Source organism: Hirundo rustica, chromosome 5 (genome assembly GCF_015227805.2).
Source record: "Hirundo rustica isolate bHirRus1 chromosome 5, bHirRus1.pri.v3, whole genome shotgun sequence".
NCBI lineage: Eukaryota > Metazoa > Chordata > Aves > Passeriformes > Hirundinidae > Hirundo > Hirundo rustica.
The window spans coordinates 33,441,784-33,460,841 of record NC_053454.1 but is presented as its reverse complement, the minus strand read 5'-3'; the positions used below and the strand labels follow the sequence as shown (position 1 = coordinate 33,460,841).

At 35.9% G+C, this 19,058-nt stretch overlaps 1 protein-coding gene across 7 annotated transcripts in view; it reads left to right on the top strand.

Annotated features, from left to right (window-relative positions):
• Positions 1 to 19,058, top strand: part of TENM3 (teneurin transmembrane protein 3) — an 844,329-nt gene that overhangs the window by 238,193 nt on the left and 587,078 nt on the right. For all 7 annotated transcript variants that reach the window (XM_058420808.1, XM_058420807.1, XM_058420806.1 and 4 more), the window contains exon 3: positions 7,271 to 7,428. The gene's annotated coding sequence lies outside the window, so the exon portion shown is untranslated. The remainder of the gene's footprint in view (positions 1 to 7,270; positions 7,429 to 19,058) is intronic.

Here is a 19,058-nt window from a genome sequence, read left to right as displayed (position 1 = left end):
TGTAATTACTTTTGTTCCATAGGTAATCCCATGGTCAGCTGGATTTCCATATACACCCTGAATTGCAAAACTTGAATGTCTACATTACTGGAAAAAAAGATAGATTTGTTTGTTGGATTTAGTGAATTTGCTACTTCCAGGGCAGATAATTTTTCTTACAATATGACTTGTTGATATATGGTGATGAAACTGGCCTCTGTTTTAAATAACTCCTCTAAAAAGGAAGAAATATCCAGACACTGATGACTGGATCACTGCTTTCAGTACTAAGCTGCTGTAGTATATAGCATTTTGAATAGTGATCTGGTTTTGGGGGTTTTTAAGTTGCGTATCATCATTTATAAATCATTAGTACCAAAATGCCCTTTAAATTCTTTCTACAATTTTTACCTGCACATTTTATTTACAGTGATACTGCCTTTGATTATAAGGGTACAGACTACTCCTTGCAAATCAGTGTTATTTTAAGCATTCTTTGCAGCCTTAAATAAATGTGTAACATCTATTCAGTACAGTATAAAGGGCTTCTCCAGATGGTTTAATCAAGATAGATAACCTTATTTATTGTTATGACAGTACAGGGGCAAGCTGCACCTGTGGTCTCTTCCCCAGTCTGTCTTGCAGGCTTCAATTTCAAGCAACAAACCTTACCAACACTTCGGCAGGATTGAATATGGCAGTTGATCTAACTTCAGACTGAAGCCCTGCTCTCAAATTCTTACTCCAGTTTCATGTCAATCAGTGCCTTATTCATCCTTTATACAACCTTTATGAGTGTTTTCTTCAGATAGACTATGCTGCCATTTCTTCTCTTACTTTACTGTTCTTAGTCTTGATATTAGGGCACTGCTCCCTTTTCAGGCACACTGAACCTGGTGAGCCCAACTGTAAATTTTGATTTTGTCTCATTGACACATTTCTGTAAGCTTTTGTGACAAAGATCAAAGTTACAAAGAGTATCTCCCTAAAAAGATACGTGTCATCCATTCCCTGCAGAAACACATCACAAGTACAGGAAAGGTTGATCACAATAGGTTCACTTGCCCAGGTCAGTGGAACGTGCAGGTGGCTGAGCTGCAGGAGGTGGTGATAAGGCTATATAACATCAAGGAAGCTGAGAAGGAGTTAAATAGCTGTTTCCAAGCACAATCTACAGGGAACCCAGAGCCTGCAGCCAAACAGCTGAAAACTTTCCCCAACAACATACACACTGTAGGAAGAGGGCTAGTAATACATGAGAAAGGAAGCTTGCAATGGCAAGGACCAGCAGGAGAGAGAGACTTCCTTGAAGCCTGAGGTGCCCTTACAGAACCTGTTCACTGCTCTGCAAACCGAAGAGGAAAGACCCGTTGCCTCAGGAGAGCTGCTGGGGCTGAGTAATGCAGTCCAGCCTGCTCCCTGTGCGACAGCAAGTGCCACTAAGAAGAGGCTACAGGTAGTAAATAATAGGTGACTCCAGGTAGTAAATACTAGGAGAGCTATGGAGGCGCCCTTCTGGTAACCTGAGGTGCTCTCTAGAGAGGTGTGCTGTTCACCTGCATCAGGGATGTCACTGAGAGACTATAAAGCCATGTACTGACTCCTGGCTACTATCCACTGCAGTTGTTTCACATGGGCACCAGTGATGCAGCCAGAAGCAGTGTGAGGAGAATCAAGAAGGATTACAGTGTCCTGGAAGCAGCAGTAAGGGGCTCTGGAACACAGGTAGTTTTTTCATCAATCCTAGTCGGAGGAAAGGGGTTTGAAAGGGCTGGCTGACTCTGGTGAATTGGCAAATGGGGACGCAGCCATCTGTTACACCATGGGACTCACACTGAGAAACTTGGTCTGCTGGGGGCTGATTGAGCTCATCTATCAGAGGAAGACAACAGCATCTTCATTCATACATTTGACAAGATGATGAAGACTTTGAAAGACTTTCCAGGGAAGGGGAATTTTAATCCATTCCACTCCTACCAGTTTGATGACAGTGCCAGCAATAGATGCCCAGAAGCCTGTAGAGGTATCACAGGGCAGCAGGAGAGCTCATGAAGAGCAGCACAAAGGAATTCCAGCTGCTTCAGCCAGTAAGTAGGCTTCACTGAGAGCACAATTTAGGTACCCCTATGGAAGACCAAGTAGCATGAGTAATAGGTGAGGATTTATGTGCATGCAGGTAGGGATATGATCTTACTGGCATCACAGAAATGTGGTAAGATGGCTTCTGTGACCAGAATGTTGGAATGGAAGGATATAGGCTCTTTAGGAAGAACATATATGGAAGGCCTGGAAGTGGTGGTGTTGCCCTCTCTGTCAATGACCACCTGGAGTGCATGGAGTTCTGCCAGGGGATGGAGGAGGTGTCAGCCAAAAGCTTCTAGCTCAGGAAGAAGGGAGTGCAGGGACAGATGATATTATAGTGGGGGTCTGCTACAGACCACCTTACGAAGAAGACAAAGTGTTTGAGGCCCTTTACAGACAGATGGGAGCAGTCGTATATTCAGAAGGCCTGGTTCTCCTGGGGCGCTTCAACTACCCCAGTATCTGTTAAAGGAACAACATAACAGAGCATTAGCAATCTAGGAGGTTTCTGGAAATACATTCCAGATGACAACTTTCTTCTCTAAATGGTAGAGGTGGCAATGAGGTGTCCCTGCCCATGGTTGGAACGAGGTGGTCTTTCACATTCCCTCCCACCTGAACCATTCTATGAGCATGGCAGCACAACTCAGTACAAGTAAGCACGTTATTACTTAAAACATATTATTCTCTCAAGTTTAGGCAAGCACAGGTGCTTCATTTTTAACCTGAAGTGCTTCTGCACAACCACGTTTCATTCTTGGTATCACTCCTGCATAATTTTTCCAGTGTTGCCTTAATCCCTTCGTTTCTGTGAGATTTTTTGTTAATGTTTTAATACCATTTTTGGTCATAAAATTTCAACAAGTGGAAGGAACTCATTAATCAAGCTGAAACCAGACAGCCAGAAATTTTGAAATTAGCAGTTCTTCTACTCTTGTCTTACTAACTCTTGGAATTTCTGTATTATATTTTTGCTGTGATTTTTTTTTTCTCACAAAAAACTATAATGATATCAGTGAGCCCAGTTAAAGAAAAGAAAATATTTTTTAAATATTGCCTCCCATGTTCCCCAAAATTAATAAACATTATTATAATTTAATGAAGACCACTATGCTCTTAACTTCTTCAGTTTTTAAAAATGTAAGAATATAATAAAAAACAATCACCATTTTCCCAATCAACAATGAAGAAAAAAAATTGATATAATTTTTCTATTTTCTGCTGTGGTCCTGTGAACTAACACAGAAATTGAGATAAGGAAAGTTAAGAAAAAGTTAACAAATAAATAGGTTAATTGTGTACCAAAATGAGGCAGCAAAATGCCAAAACCCAAGTTGTCACATACAGGTGTATCTCAATTTAAAACAAACTCTTCTCTTATTCATTAGTCAGCAGTGGTTGTTGTCTTGACAGTAGAAAACGTGGTACTGCTGTCTGATTAATAACTTCCATTTGTGATTTGGGTGTTGCTGACTACAATGGAATAATTTTCAAAGTGACTCCAATACTGTATGATAAATGGATGGATTTCAGGAAGCAACCTGATCTGTAGACAGTGCTGGCCATGGAGAAATTGCTCTCTGCTTGTTTTGCTGCTTCTAATAAATTTTGCTACTTTAAATTTTGATTCATTTTTCTTTATACTTTTATATTTTCCAGTGCCTTATTACACATTTTAATATAGTTCTTGCATAAATATTTTTCTGTTGTCACTACAATTTTGGCAGAAACTATTGAAGATCAGAAATGTTCCATGGGGTTAAAAGCTATATGTTATGTTTAATGGCTTATCTCCAGCCCTTGTGTGAGCACATTGATATTCAGTTTGAATTTCAGATTCTTATTATTTTTCAAGACTAATCCCTTAAATGTTTCATCAATTAACAGAGAGTAAACTGTGGTCCTGCAATTCCAATCCCATTGTCTCTTTCTAGATTGAAAGCTAAGTGTTTTCTGTAGGCTTCTTGGCTCTGATCACACTCTGAAATTTATTTTTTACAGGAGACTCAGGCATTTTCTTAAAATGTTAGTTTAAGTGGAGGAAAGAACACATCTATGGTGGTAAACTAATCAAAATATTTTCATTGTTCTGGTCTCTCTTTGAGGAAAGAAAAATAAAAATGTTAAAGCAGAATAAAATTATTATTTTTTTCCCCTAAGACTAAAGTGTTAGCCATATGAGACAATAAATACAATTCAGTATAAAGAGGAAAGTACTTCTTTGTATTATTTATTTTGTGATAGGGAGCAGGAAAGGCACTGATCAATAGGAGTAAGGACCTCTGCACAGTACTGCCCACAGCATTTAGCAAGTGTTATAGAAACTGCAAGCTCCCTGCCCTTAACTCCATTAGCATCGAAATGTGCAGATAAATGTCCAATGCTGTGCTGAAATTTATTTACTAGACACTGCTGAAAATCAAACTGTAGGATGTAGATTAAGTAAATACAAATACTCACCAACACGTCCAAGTCCATGCTCAACACTCCCACTACAAGTGTAAAGATGGAAGCTCTTTTAAATCTGGCTTGATATCTGGAAGTGCCTTTCCCGTTCTTTGTTGACCACAGGAGAAATTTGGGACAAGGCACCAAACTTTCAAATTTCAATGAAGAGTTCAAAGTCAGCCAGGAGGGTGCCTGAAGTAATTTTAATATTGTTCCTCTTTTTGATTTTCTATTCAATATAATTTAATTGTTATATTACCTTCTTCACTGTAAGAAACACTTTTCTAATTGCTATTTTTTGTTATTATTTTTCCTGTGAATTAATCCAGCTTCAAGTTACTTTCATGACAATACGTGATACCATGTGGTTCTCAGCAAGTTTTGTGTCGAATATTTAGTACAACTGTGTTGACATTCTGCCAGGCCCTTGGTGAGAGCTGCTTGTAAGAAGTCTTGTAGTTGAAGCTGATTCAGTTTAAGGCAGGTCACAAATCTCAGTCACAGTTCAGTAGATCACCCAGATTTTATTGTCTGGGTTAGCCTCTTTTATGGCTGGCTTCCAAAACAGCGTATTGGAGTATGAGTTCAGAAGAGGCAAACCAGGAAACATGAAGGACTGAGAAGGCACCATGCTGCTAACATGCAATCTGTACTTTGCTAGTCCTCTGCTTCAGCTCTTGGCATTGTCCCTTGTGAATAACAACAAATTAAAGCATTATAAAAATTGATATTATTGTTCAGAGGAACAAAGGTTCTCTGTCTCTTCTGGAGTTTTGTGTATCTATTATCTCTTCTGTCTTCTTAATCAAGAGAAGCAGCTTTAACACAAGAAATGTGTTAAACGTTACTAGTAGGAAACGCCAGATAGCAAGTCTCAGGACTTTTCTTTCTTTCAGAAAATAAAAGTGACAAGCTCTGGATAAGTTCCTTTTTCTTTTAATTTAAAACAACCTACCCATAGTGCCAGCTAATATTAAATGTGGCTTTTCCTGAAATCTGTTATCATGTGAAAAATAACCTAAACTTGCAGAGAAGTAAATAGCAAATTTTGCAATATGCATATATCCATAGCAGTAGCATGTACTCTATTTTGCAGAAAGTTGAGCTTTTAAGTACCAAGTGTCAGTATTAACGTTCTCAAGAGCGTATTGGTGTGTACTGCCAGCATATCTGATAACCTGAAGCAGCCCACTGAAATCTACAAGTAAATACAGTAATATTCCAAGTCAGTACATTCTGGAGAGCATTTCTGTGCCTATTCTCTAGAAAACAATTCGTGGCTGAAAAATTTACAGTAAATAATTGCTTTACAAATATTATAAAATTTCATTTGGGTATGAAATATTAAAAATATTAATGGCATTACATAAATTTTCTGAATGACATTAGCATAAATTATTGTCCACATTTTTCTGAATTCCTTTAAAAGACTGATTTTCCCTCACTATAATGTTAATTTCATCACTGACTGTTATTTTGAATAAAAGAATTTAAACAATCTACCAGCAATAGCTACTGCCTTTTTTTGCTGATAAATTCAGTGCTGTTTTTCATTACTCCTCAGGTATATTGATTAGATTGGGAATTTATAGTGTATGTTTCTCAAACAAGTGTTTCAGAAAAATATCTATCTTTTAAATGTATTTACAGATAGACCATGAAACATAATAGCAATGGAGAAGGTCATAACAGTTACTCTCCTATACCTGGATGCATAGTAAATCTTATTCTCTTTTTGACATGCCTTACCATTCTGCTCTACTTTTGTGCAATAACCTTTATTATTATTATTACTTATGTCATTTTAAGTATATGTTAACTTGTGTTCTTCAAGAAACTACAATATTTGTAGCACTGAATTTTTATTACTGTTTTTCCTTCTTCATTTTCATATTGGAGCTTGACATTTTTGTCCTGTCTCATCCTTCCTAGACCAATCTGGGTTCTGTTTTGTCTTTTGGGGGGGGCGGGGGTTGTAGGTTTGTTTTTGTGGGGGGGGTTGTTTTGGGCGGGGGGGGGTGTTTGTTTTGTTTTATTTTAATTAATACATATATTTCTTATTTCAGCCATGGGCAAACAAGAATTTTTCTTGTTCTCTGGAATGTAAACTTATTTTTTGGCTGTTTTACCCCTTTTCATGCCTTATTTATTAGCTGACCTGTTTATTTTCCAGACCAGCTCTTAAAATTTTTTTTCCTACCTTTAATTTATAAATGATGTAACCAATCATTTATACTTTTATTTCCCTGGAGAATCCTAGGCAGAATATTTGATTGACCTCAGATAAATCATGTCATGAGGAAAGTTCTCTTGGGCAGCTACAGCAGTTAGCCCAGCTTGTTTCTAACCTCTCTTGAGCCCTGATGTGTGTCAGGCCAGCCAAAGCTGCCTCTGTGTTGTATCAGTGGTGAATGAGGGAGAGGGAAATACAATCTAACTTCAGCTGTGGAACAGCCTTCCCTCAATGCCAGCCTAGCATCAGTAACTACACAAGGGTCTAATACTCGCATTGGCATTCATACAGCCTGGCTGAAATCAGAGTGGTGTGCTCACAGTGTCACAGAATTAGTCCAGTTTGTCCAGGCAGGCCTACAAACACAAGAATATTTCTGCCTTCTGAAGAGCAAGCGGTAGATTTGTGCCTTTTGCATTGTTACTAATAAAGTCCCATAGCTGTTCATTTTTAACTAAAGAACTAGTTTTATAAGTAGATGGCACACTGTCTTCTAGACTCTAATTAAAACTTATTTTTGGTCCTTAGGTGTAATGACTACTCTTCTGAGATGAGCTCTTAATTAATGCACAGAGATCCTGAAAGTCCCACCTCTCAACAGTCATGATTGACATCCAAGGATACAAAAATTGCACTAATTGAGCTTTCCATTTATACACTTTTCTGCAGCCAGCTCATCAGAAAAGGTAAGAGAACAGATGAGCATAAAAACAGTTATTTTTCCAGCCATCTATATTCTCCTGAGGGCAGGGAGGGGGGAAGCCTTGCAGAACATTAGGAACATTCTTAACTATAGGAGTCGACTCTTCAGATTTTAGATTTAAGATTTGTTTTACTGTGTAAATTATAGAGTTTTTGTTAATTCATATACAGTTGAATAATGGCACAGTATTCAATAATAAAAAACAACAGTACCTTATAAGTCAGTGGGCAATGCTTTGCATCTCGAATAGTGTTGCATAGCAATATATTCTTTCTGAACAGAGGTTGTGTGGTATTAAACTAAGATATTTCAGTGAGTGAGTAGTGACTTATCTGGAAATGTTCTCTTCATTTCGACCCACAGTTGGTATCAGAGATTTGATAACAATTGTAAAGCAATTATTTCTTTCTAGATTCAATTTAGTATTTCAAAAATAAACTTTTCTTTGTGATTAATTTAACTGCATATTTTTCTGGGGTCAGTTAAGATGAGGTCATTGAATAAAGTCACATCTACTCATCTGAGCTGAAGCCCACAAAAAAGTACTGAGATGGACATGATGAGGAAAAAAGAGTGCTGGAAGGTATCAGAGATACTTGGCAGAACAATTGCATTGCAAATGGTATATAGGAGGTATAAGAAGCAGTAAGGGGGGTGGGATGGAAAGGAGGCCAAACATATGCCTACATAAAGATTTATCTGTTTCAAAAAGTAATCCAGGGTACAATAAGAAGATTTTCAGTCTCAGAGAACTTTTCTGACAATGATTTTTATTTGACTAGATAACTTAGAACACTTTAGCTTATTTGTTCCTTATTTACAGCTTTAATTTCTGGTGAGTTATAACAAATGTAACTGAAAATGAAGCTCATGAACTAGGCATCAGATTTTCATGAAAGAAGTCTGTTCCATTTCAGTGTTTATATTTTAGATTTACCTAGTATCTCTGCTTGTTTCTAGAAATGGGAAGCATGCAAGATGTCGGGGGGGAAATGGACATATTTCAGAATCTTTTAGGATTTTCCTTCTAAAAAGGAGTCAGCAGTTTAATTGGGGGGGGGGGGGGGGGGGATTAGCTTGAGTGCTAGAGGAATTAGACTTTCTTGGGGAATGTCCCTACTGAAGAGGATTAAACTATAAATACTTACTGACATATGCTTAAAACTGGTGTAGAAACAGATCTAGCTATTTGAGTCTAGGATAAGGGATCTATGGGAAAAATGTAAACATGCATATTGTGGGGTCCAGGCTCTCTTTAACTTCAGAGATGTTTTACCCCTCAAAGCATAAAGGCTATAGAGAAAGGGGTTGAAAAGAAAACTAAGGCAAGGATTACATAATGGAGATCCTGGAGAGAGAGCCATCCTATCAAAGCAGTACAATAATTCTGTGACATCCCCTTTGTGCCCAAAAAGGTTCTGAAAATGTGTATTTTCTGTGCAAGGTTATGGAAGGATGCAAACTGGGAGTATGGGTACAGAATGACTTAAGAGTCCAGGCTTTTTTATCTCTTCTAATAAAAATATAAGGACCAACTAAAACTTAAATTTGGAGTTAAGAGTATAGAGATATAAATGGAGGCTAGAAGGGGAAAAAAAAAAAAGTAGAAATTAAAAAATAAATCGTTACAAAAGTGTCTATTTTAAGTGCTCTTGATAGCTAGAATAATTTTATACTATTAGCATTAGTGCAAAACTGTTACTAGATCTTCTATGAAAATATTAATTTCATCTTCTTTGTGAAATGACTCTTTATCTAAAGTAACCCATTGCAAATTTTGTTATTTACCTATAATTTATAATGTTACTGTGAATTTCCACATTGCATGCTTGAGGCAAAATAGCTAGGTTTTAAGTAAATTTTTCTCTTAATTGCTGGACATGTGATTTAACTTTCTCAAATAGCCGAATTAGAATGCATATTATCTCGTCTTTAATTTGGCTGTTTCGATAAAGATGAATCGTTTAAAACATTTTTGTAGAACCAAAAGATATTTTTGTACAACATATTACAACCACTAGCATGTCAAGGTCCAACTTTATTATCACGCTTTCAGAATTTATGTATTTTTATACTTAAGAAACAGTGAAAGCTCACTCTAAGTTTCCCTAGACTGTAGATATGTAGAAATTGCTATTAACAGAAAATGCTTGCATCCATTCAAAATCCTGGCAGTGGTTTTAAACTGTAGTTAAAATGTGTTTTATCCTAATTCAAAATAATAGTTCTGGCTATAACAGCAGCTTTAAAGATTGTAGCAAATGTCGCATCCACTGAAGCCACTGTGTGCGTCTTGCTTTTGGTGATCAATTAGACATTAATGATAGGTATTTCATTTTGAATAGCTGCAACAATAAATTATTCTCAGGGTAACATGGTGGAGCCTAGTCTCCTTAGGCTTTTGGAACCAGTAAAATAACAGAACATCAGTCAAGTTAATAAAGTGTGCCCTTATTACACATTCTGCATCTGTACATAAACTGCCAGCGTATGATCAAAGAGTGCAGCTGTTTCAGTTATATCACAGTCACATCGTAGACATTTTATAGTTACAGCAGAGAGAGTTCCAGGGACAACCCAGTCACCTTGAAGACATACAGAGTTCAGTGGAACCTCATTAAATTGCACCTTGATATAATATGAAACTGGTAGGACATCTATTAGGTATGGTATAATAATTTCCATGCTAAAATTGTTTTGTATGCATGTTTTATGCATTGCCTATATGTCTTCTCAATAAATCCAGAGGTTTGTTCACACAAAGCTGCAGAGTTCCATGTTTACATATTTTAATTTTGAAGTGGTAGTTGACAAAACCAAAGTATTATTCATAGCCAAATGGTTGTGTTGTGTTACACATATGAAGGCATTAATAAAATATTAATTACTAATTAAAGTATTTTGAATGCAAGCAGGAATATTAAAATGTGTTCTCACAGATGTTGATACATTTTTCCATTTAATCTCATGGAATAATGTTTTGCTTAAGTCAATGAGTTTTATAATTGGCTTTTTACAAAAGAAGAATTTAATCTAGTCAATTTTTACTTATAATGAGATATTCTTTAATAACAACAGATTACCTTTCTATATTACTGGGTTTCAGTCTGAGAAACAAGAAGAGGGAGAGACCTTATTAAGAAAGTGAGTCGAAGAGTTATTTCTGAAAAATATGTTTTATGTATTACATAATGTCCCACACAGAGTAGCGACAAATTTTGTTGATTTGCAACAAAATTAAACTGGCAACTTCTTTGTCAGGGATTTGAAAGACACTGTAACATCAGCCACATTGTTGTTTTAGTGACACATTAGAATTCACCAAAATAGTATAACTTTATCATTTAGGTAGCTAAGCTCAACAATAAAATATGGGCAGCCACCTAATCTGAGACTTGAATCTTAATAGTTTTACAGAGTGTTACGGGATTTAATTCCGTAAGCAAAATGAAGAAAAAAAGAAGTGCCCAAGTTTACTGAGGCAATAGTTCTTATAAAGAAATGCAACCTTGTGTTATTAGCTGTTCTTCCTAAATCTATTCACACTTTACAGATAAGGACACACCTGTGTATTTGTTCTGATAGTTCTCAGTGCATGTACCAAAAAAAAAAAGATGGTTTGTAAAACTAAAATAAGTTAGGTGGGTAATAATCTATTATGGTAACTGTTAAATTGCTTGTCATGTCATGAGGGGTTATGCTTTAATTAAGCAATAAGGCATGACAGGGTGTGAATTACAATGTAATAATACTTGTCTAGTGTATTGTTAGGCAAGAGGCCAAAGGCCTAGTGCCACTGAATGCTGCAGTGAATGAATTACTGTGCTGTAATATACACAGTTCAATATCATATTGCAATAACTGTAAAATATTGCATATTAAATTTAAAGATATATGTGTATATATATTTAAAAATATATGTATTGCAATTTTTCTATACCTAATTGCTCCTCCAGTAAACTACTTAGTTGCAAATGCTATCACAGAAAAAAAAAAAACCAACAACATTTTCTATTTAATATTTTATGTTTAGATTTCTAGTGAGAATAAACTTTGACCACAGTTGTTTCTGAGAGATTTGAAAGATACTATTTTGATACCATTCCTTCCTAAAATAGACAGAAAACATACAGTTCTGAAGAACAAATGCTCCCTAAATTCTTCCTTTGGATTTAGTAGTAGTCTAGTAGTCTCATTTTGTCCAATGAAAAGAAAGGGCTTTGTGAAATTACCCTTACCTAGGAGATTTGCATTTAACATAGGCTTTATCACCTTTACTTTTTGAAAACACTTTTTTTTCTTCTTCCTGTTCTTCCTTATTGATTCCTGTTCAGGAGACACATCATTTATAGAGCCCCTCAATTTCATCTTTTGGACTAATACTTTATTAAAATTTGTATTTTATTTTATTTTTCCTCTGTCTTCAAAAGCAAAGTCCATAAGAAGACAAAAATATAGAACTGTGAAAGAGCTTCCATTATATTCCTCTGCTGCAAAGCACAAAATCAAAGATACTTTAAATAGTTGGAAATTATCAAAAAAGTGATGAATGTTGATACTTCTCGCCATTTTCATCTGTCCTATGATATAGGTAGAAAACACTGTGTAGTTAAAATTTACAGTGCATAAATAATGTTTCCCCCAGAAGTACCATGCTAGGAAATCATACCCTATGGTATTGTAAAGTTATTTCACAGTTTACATGCCTGACTGGAAAAAGTTCATGGCAGGTTCCATGCCTTAATTGAGAGAAGTTAGAAGCCTCATTCATTGATAAATTTATTTGTTTATAGCTCACTGACATCTATCAGGTTAGTGGTATCAAAAAATTCCCAAAACTTTTTCTTCATTCGCTCATGTTAGATTCAATAGAACTGAACTAAAATATAGGGACTTTTTTCATTCTTTTGCATTGCTTTTGCAGCAGAAATGTAAATCACTACAGCTTCCAGATGTCACAGGTCTGTTGTACTGTATCTCTCCAATCTAAATCTCTCTGTGTGTTCTGCTTTGCTTTTTTTTTTTTTTTTTTTCAGTTGCATTTTCCTGTTCAGTCTGAGGCTGATTCTTGCCTGATGCACTACTGAAAATCAGATACAGGAGCAATTTGCAAGTTGCAAGATTGATTCCTTAGCTGATTGAAGTTTGCTGTCCTTAAATAAAACCAGAATTTGCCAGTTTATTTAATAACATTCCAACTACTGTACTTCCTTTCAGTGTTGCAATATTTGCTATGATAATACTTGCCGACCATGTTTAATGCTCCTTTTTTTTTTTTTTTTTTTTTTTTAAATCATCACTTCTGTACTGTAGTTTAGATGTAGCAGTAATTATAGACCTCATGTAAGAAAAGGGTGGGTGTTTCTGTTAGTACATTAATAGAGAGACAATTGTTTTTTCCATAACACTTGAATTACAAGCAAATTTGCCTTCAAAGGAGTCTTTGTATACTAAGAAAATCTGTCACTATGACACAGCTCACAGGAGGAAACAATTGGTTTAATTTTCTCAACAGTCGAGTAGCTTCCTTTTCTTCCTAAGTACAATTCATCAAAAATAAAGTATGTTTCACTTCTGATATGCTTTGCCCCAGAGAGTCAACGCATTTGCTTTTGTTTTCACAGTTATTAGGCCATTTCTACTTGTTAGCTTTCAGCGAAGTTTGCTTTAACCTTAGACTGCAGTCTAGATAAGGATTTACAGCAATTATTCATCACTAAAATAATTTTAAAGCTTGTAAGTCCTATAAACTGATGTTTTTACTTACTTTCTCATATTTTTAGAACACAAATATGTATAAGTACTCCATAATTTTAGAAGAAAAATCAAGCAGTAACGAAAATGTTCAGGGCAAAAAATAATAAACTGCCATTTCAAGCTTCACTTTTCAAAATAGTAATGCTTCTGAGATTTGATTAGCAATGACATATTATGTGACAAAAGAAGAAAAAGGATTTAGAAATGGAAACTAAAAATAGTTGTGTAGTAATTTAATAAACTGGCAGATTTTATTCCATCTGTTTGGAAGAGTTTGAAAGCCATTTCCTGCTGCCATTCACACTGCAGAAGCTTCGGAGTTCAGAGATGAAATCAAATACCTGATGTGAAAATCTGCTATTATGATTCATATCCAAAGATTCATATCAATATCTTTGCCTAGAATATTTTGTAGGTTTATTTAAAAAAAAAAAAAAAAAAAACCACCTTGGATCTAGTGGTTTAGGATTATTATTTATCAGTTTTATTGTCAACGCCACACCTTGAGGCAGAAAAAGTACCAAAACCATTTATTCCTTTCAAATTGTGAAAACTGTTGAAACTATTCTATGTGGACAATTCAAGAAGCCAGGTTTCTCAGATAGGTGGCTCAGGATTCAAATTTTATGAACTTACTTTCAGGGTGAAAATACTGCACAGAAAGAAAGTACAGTGTGGTATTGACCTATCCTTTATTGTCATTCAGAACTGATAAGCAAACTGGGGGAAGAGAACATCAGTCCAGTTAGCGGACAGAAGGTATAAAGGAGAACGTGTGTAGTGTATGCCTGTAGCTGATGAACTGGCACTGCAACAAACCATAAATAAGGATGGGCATGCAGTTTTCTGATGACAGCTTAGCTGAGTAACCCACATCTGTATACAGCTGGATAGATGCTATAATTAGTTATTTCTAGGGGATATTTCACAGGTATTTGATGGATGTAAGAAAACATAAATTATTTTTCTGTCCTTAATAACGGAAAAATCTCTAGGACTCATGGTAATATTAATTGAATTGGCAGTGTCAGAGTGGAGGAGTCAGAACATAGTTTAGAAGTGTAAATGAGTGAGTGGCACAAGCTGCTGTCAACACTATAAACTCATTTTACACAGAAAAGGGTCTTTTGCATTTGGTCATTCAGGAAAAGAATCAAGGGAACACTGAAATTTCATTGGAAGCTGGAATTTGGTTTTTGGGGTTTTTTCCCCTAGGATGGCCAGAAGAAGCACAGATAAGTGTGTTTATAGTTGAAGAAAATGATCTACTCTCCTGTTAGATAGTGTTTTCATGAAAATTAAAACACGTAATGCACTTTCCACCCATTTGCACATTCTCATGCTCTTTGCAAGTTTTAAAAGGGTCTGGCCCATGATTATGTTTTATTTCACCTGCAATACTAGTTAGAAATGAAAAAGGTTTTTTTAATCACAATAAAAAGTAGTACTGGCAGTTCTATCTGACAGCGAGAGGAGCCAATTTTTATGTTTGTTTTTTAGAAAATTTCATTCCTAATTTTTAGGAATCTTTGCAGGTATATGATGAAAGCAGCGTGAATATTTATTCTGATTCTACAGGGTGTGCACTTGCTCATGTATTTTCAGAATGGTCTAAAGCAGGGATGTAAGGGTATATAAATCCTGGTGCTAGATTATTGATCGACCATATTGTCTGCTCTGTCAGACAACTTGTTTCCTGCCCAGTCTCTGCAAAATAAATGTTATATTTACAAATACATGTTAATTGAAATAACACCAGTGTTAAGATGTTATGTCAAGCATAAGAATATCCCATTTTAAGGACTTACACTAGCATCATTTATCAGGCCTAAGATTAGCCTGATGGAGTAATTAGAACTTAATACCAGATGACCTTGCTAAAGCCAAACTCACAACGGGTTAATAAGTTTTCTTATTGTAATAATTTCCTTTTGTCTCGGTAAATAGACCTTGGATATAATAAGACCAGCACAAGCAAAGAGATTTGTTGATGTGCAAAAATGTGCTTGGTGCATGTTACCTGGGCTTCTGGATAGCCAGTTGAAAGCAAAAGGACCAGGAGGGTTATTAGCACCATGCTCTAACCAGCTCAACTACTCTCAGTTGCTGACCTATGTGTATATCTTAAGTATAAATATAGGACTGCAGTCCAATAAGTATGTTTTTAATACTAGCTTGAAGATACATTTTTCCATGTAGGACCACATCCAAATGGTTTCCTTAGATCGGGCATAGATGAAGTTTTAATTAATTAATGCTAATTTGTATGAGGAAAACTTAAGTTCAATTTTTCCTTTGTACAAAGCTTATTTTAAGCAATCCTCCCCTTGCCCTTTGACCAAGCATTAAGATTTGGACAGGTATACCTTGTGATACAATATTTACCTTTGTCACTTAATTTTGGCATTAAAAATTCAATCCCAAATGTGACGCTCCTGCATATATGTCCCCATTCTAACAATGATTGCTAGAAAGAAATAACAATACATTCAGAATTTGAATACCTGGAATCCATTAAAAAAGTAATAATGAAGTAAAATAAATAATGTAGTATTCCTAATTATGCAAAAGATATGAAAATGAAAAAATTATCTCAAGCACTGCTTTAGTATTATTTGTCTAATCCTTCCACTTACTTTCAATTGTGTGCTAGAAGATTGATCGACTCAGACCAGATTTTAGCCTTTCCATTTATAAAGCAAGGATTTTTAGATCTATAACTGTGTGCTGCACACCCCAAGGTGGCTTGAACAGCCAATAGGAGTAATAGGGGTGATTAAACCTTGTCACAGGGGGTTAGATGCGGTGCTTTCTTCCTACATGACAGGCTGTGACAGTCAAACAGCACTGAAGCAGAACAAACGACAGTGGCAGTTTGCTGCGAGCAGTGCTACTGTCACAACTCCCACTAGAAGGCCAAACACTAGGTATTCAGCTCAGGGAAGTTTCAAATAGACCATGCAAATTCCAGTTTCAAAAATTTCCCTGCAAATCAGTAGTGACATGCATTAACTGCGGAGTGATTGTGTTATTGCGTGAGTGATTGTCCACTGTCAGATGCTGGCCACGATCATCGTTTATGAGTGACACTGCTGATCCATTTACATTTGTGCTTAGCTGTTCCTATTATGGGAAATCTCCCCTCATTTGAGAGAGCTGCTGTACTAATGCAATTAGAATGAAGGTTATCATCACTCTTTAATGATTGCATGTGTTTGTCACTCTGAGTAACTCTGTACAGGATGCAAAAAACACCAGGCACCTGACTGAGCCCAGGATAAAATCATATATTCAAATATATATGCTTTCATTCCTGAGTAAAAGGGACTGAGTTTAAGACGACAGAGGAATAACTATGAATTTTTAAGATTCCTTACATGATAAAAGTTAACCAAGAAAATGCACCCCAAAGTCCAGTCATTTAGAGTACAGCATTTCAGGTTTTTGTGACAAAACAAGAGAGAGAAATTTTACAAGAAAAGGAAGCGAAATATCTTAGTAGACTCCATTAGAGAGAGGCATACTATGAATATTTTGTTTCTCATATTAAGCTGAATTAAGACTGTATTCCAAACCCGGAAGACTAGTACTATGTGCCCACATATATTTGTGTTTAATTCTCTAAAGAAAGGTAGAAAGAGGCTGGGAAAAGTTCAAGAGAACCTCTACAAAATCAGTAGAAAGATAATATAGATAAGAATATTTTCATTATTTCAAGATATGTCTCTTCTGAATATAGACGTGTTACCCTTAGATTTCTAACTGCTCTCACAGAAACTAAGTAATTTTGAATAAATTCTGCTTTAAAATTTTCAAGTTACTGTTTGATGCTTTTTGCGATAAGATTATATGAAATTGTCTCGCTTTAATTGAAGGTTACGGCAGTGTAGTTGATGTTGGACTGAAAATGTCCTTTCTAAAAGCACTAAACCCCTCCATTTGTACTTTTTTATTTTAAATTAATCCAAAATGTTGCCATTTCTGTTCATAAAATGCTTTAGTCTTTGAATATTATTTTTTTATTTTTACTATTTTTTTTCTAAGATTGTCAGAAATTTGCTTTTCAACATTTGTTTTTCAGCATACTATTTTTTTTATTTCATGTAGCTGTAGATATTCAACAGGTAAAGCTTTACATGTGTTTTCTCATTTTCACATAGATTCATGTTCTGACTGCCAAAGCTAGTATCTTTTTCAATTCTAAAATCAGTTAAGAAAAATGCTACCTTGTTAAGGCAAGAATGCCAAAACTTATCTTTGACCTGGTCACGTGCACCCACCTTCAGTGAGCTACCCTTGCGCTGCCAGACGTGTTGCTTCTTGCAACTCCTGAGATCTACTTCTCTGCTACACCCAAAGCAGTCCCAGCTGGGATAACATTTCCTGGCTGAAATACTGATGTGACACTCCACTCTTTCCTGACAGGTTATCTCTTTCACTTTGTTCTTTCTCCAGCAAACTCTGTAAGATTTTTCAGGGAAGAGATACATTCTGAAACATAAGTTCAGTCTCTCTGACATACCTGTCCTTTCCTTAGCCCTTTTATGCCCTTGTTCCTGATAGGATTTGAGACATGCTGGGAGGGAAGGATTTGTAGGGAAAAATGCCTGAGAAACTATATAAGGGAGCATTGTTTCCATCTGGTGAACATTGTGTGGTTCGCCAGAGAAAAACTCAAATCCATCTGTCTTTTCTGGGTACGTAAGAGGAGATTGCTCTCTAATAAATACTGTCAGTGTTCTGGACAGCAGCAGGAGTGGTTGTGAGATGAAGTGAGACTTTGACCATGCTGTAGTAAATAAGGAGCTTCCTTTTGGAACACCTTTTCAGCTGCTAGTGTCTTTTTTTTTCTCAGTTCTCTTCCCAGATTTTTGCAGATCCTCAGAGGGTTGGTTGGGGGGTGTCATAATCCAGTTAAAATGTGTTGCCAAGCTAGGAATTCAGCCTTGCAAATCAGGACGGGAGTTTACAAGAGAGAAGGGTGATAATGGTTGCCTCGGAATTTGCACTCAAATTAAAAAAAATATTAATGCTAACCTCAACAACATTATTTGTTATATTACAATTACATGTTTGCTTTATAATTTCAGCCCATGAAATTATTAACAAATTTATTAGTAGGATTTGGGAGTCTTTCTGAAAAAAACAGGCATAAGCATTCAGTTAAAAAGGTATCATCTATTCAAATACCAGTCCAGAGTATTTTCACAAAGAAATATAATGTCTTTAAAACTATGCATTTTTTAAGCAGAAAAAGCTAGAGGAGGTGATACTAATATCAGTAAGAAATGATTTTTAATTAGTGAGATTAGGTTAGTAAAATCGACAGCAGCTGAGTAGAGAGTAATCATGTTCAAAAAGCTACTCAGCAGTTTGTTTAAGATATCGTTAAAGTCTGATTTAGTTGTTTTGTTTTGCTTACCCACCACATAAGCAGTTAAACCAAAACATTCCATTTTACTGTTATGAAAGAAAAAATGTGGTCTTTTAAAAGAGCTGTAAATTAGGTTGTGCTGGAAGCATCCATTTTCTTGCCTCCATCACTGCCAACCCCCACTGTTCTCTTTGATAAATGATTTGCAGACTACTATTATTATTTATGTGTTTTACAATTACTACGAATGACACCTCCCCTTCCTCAGCCCTAAGCCACAAATCTGAAATGAATAAATGCTGTTTATTGTGACAGTCTGCCTTTTGTCTGTGGAACAATGACAAACTACACCACTGACAGCCAGTTGCTGTTTTTAACTACTGCTCTCGAGCTCAGTCTTTGAGTGTTCTTCAGAACATGACAACAGTCAGTGTGGAATAAAATGGGTGAGATTGTATTGTGTTTGTTTAGCATGCTGTGAC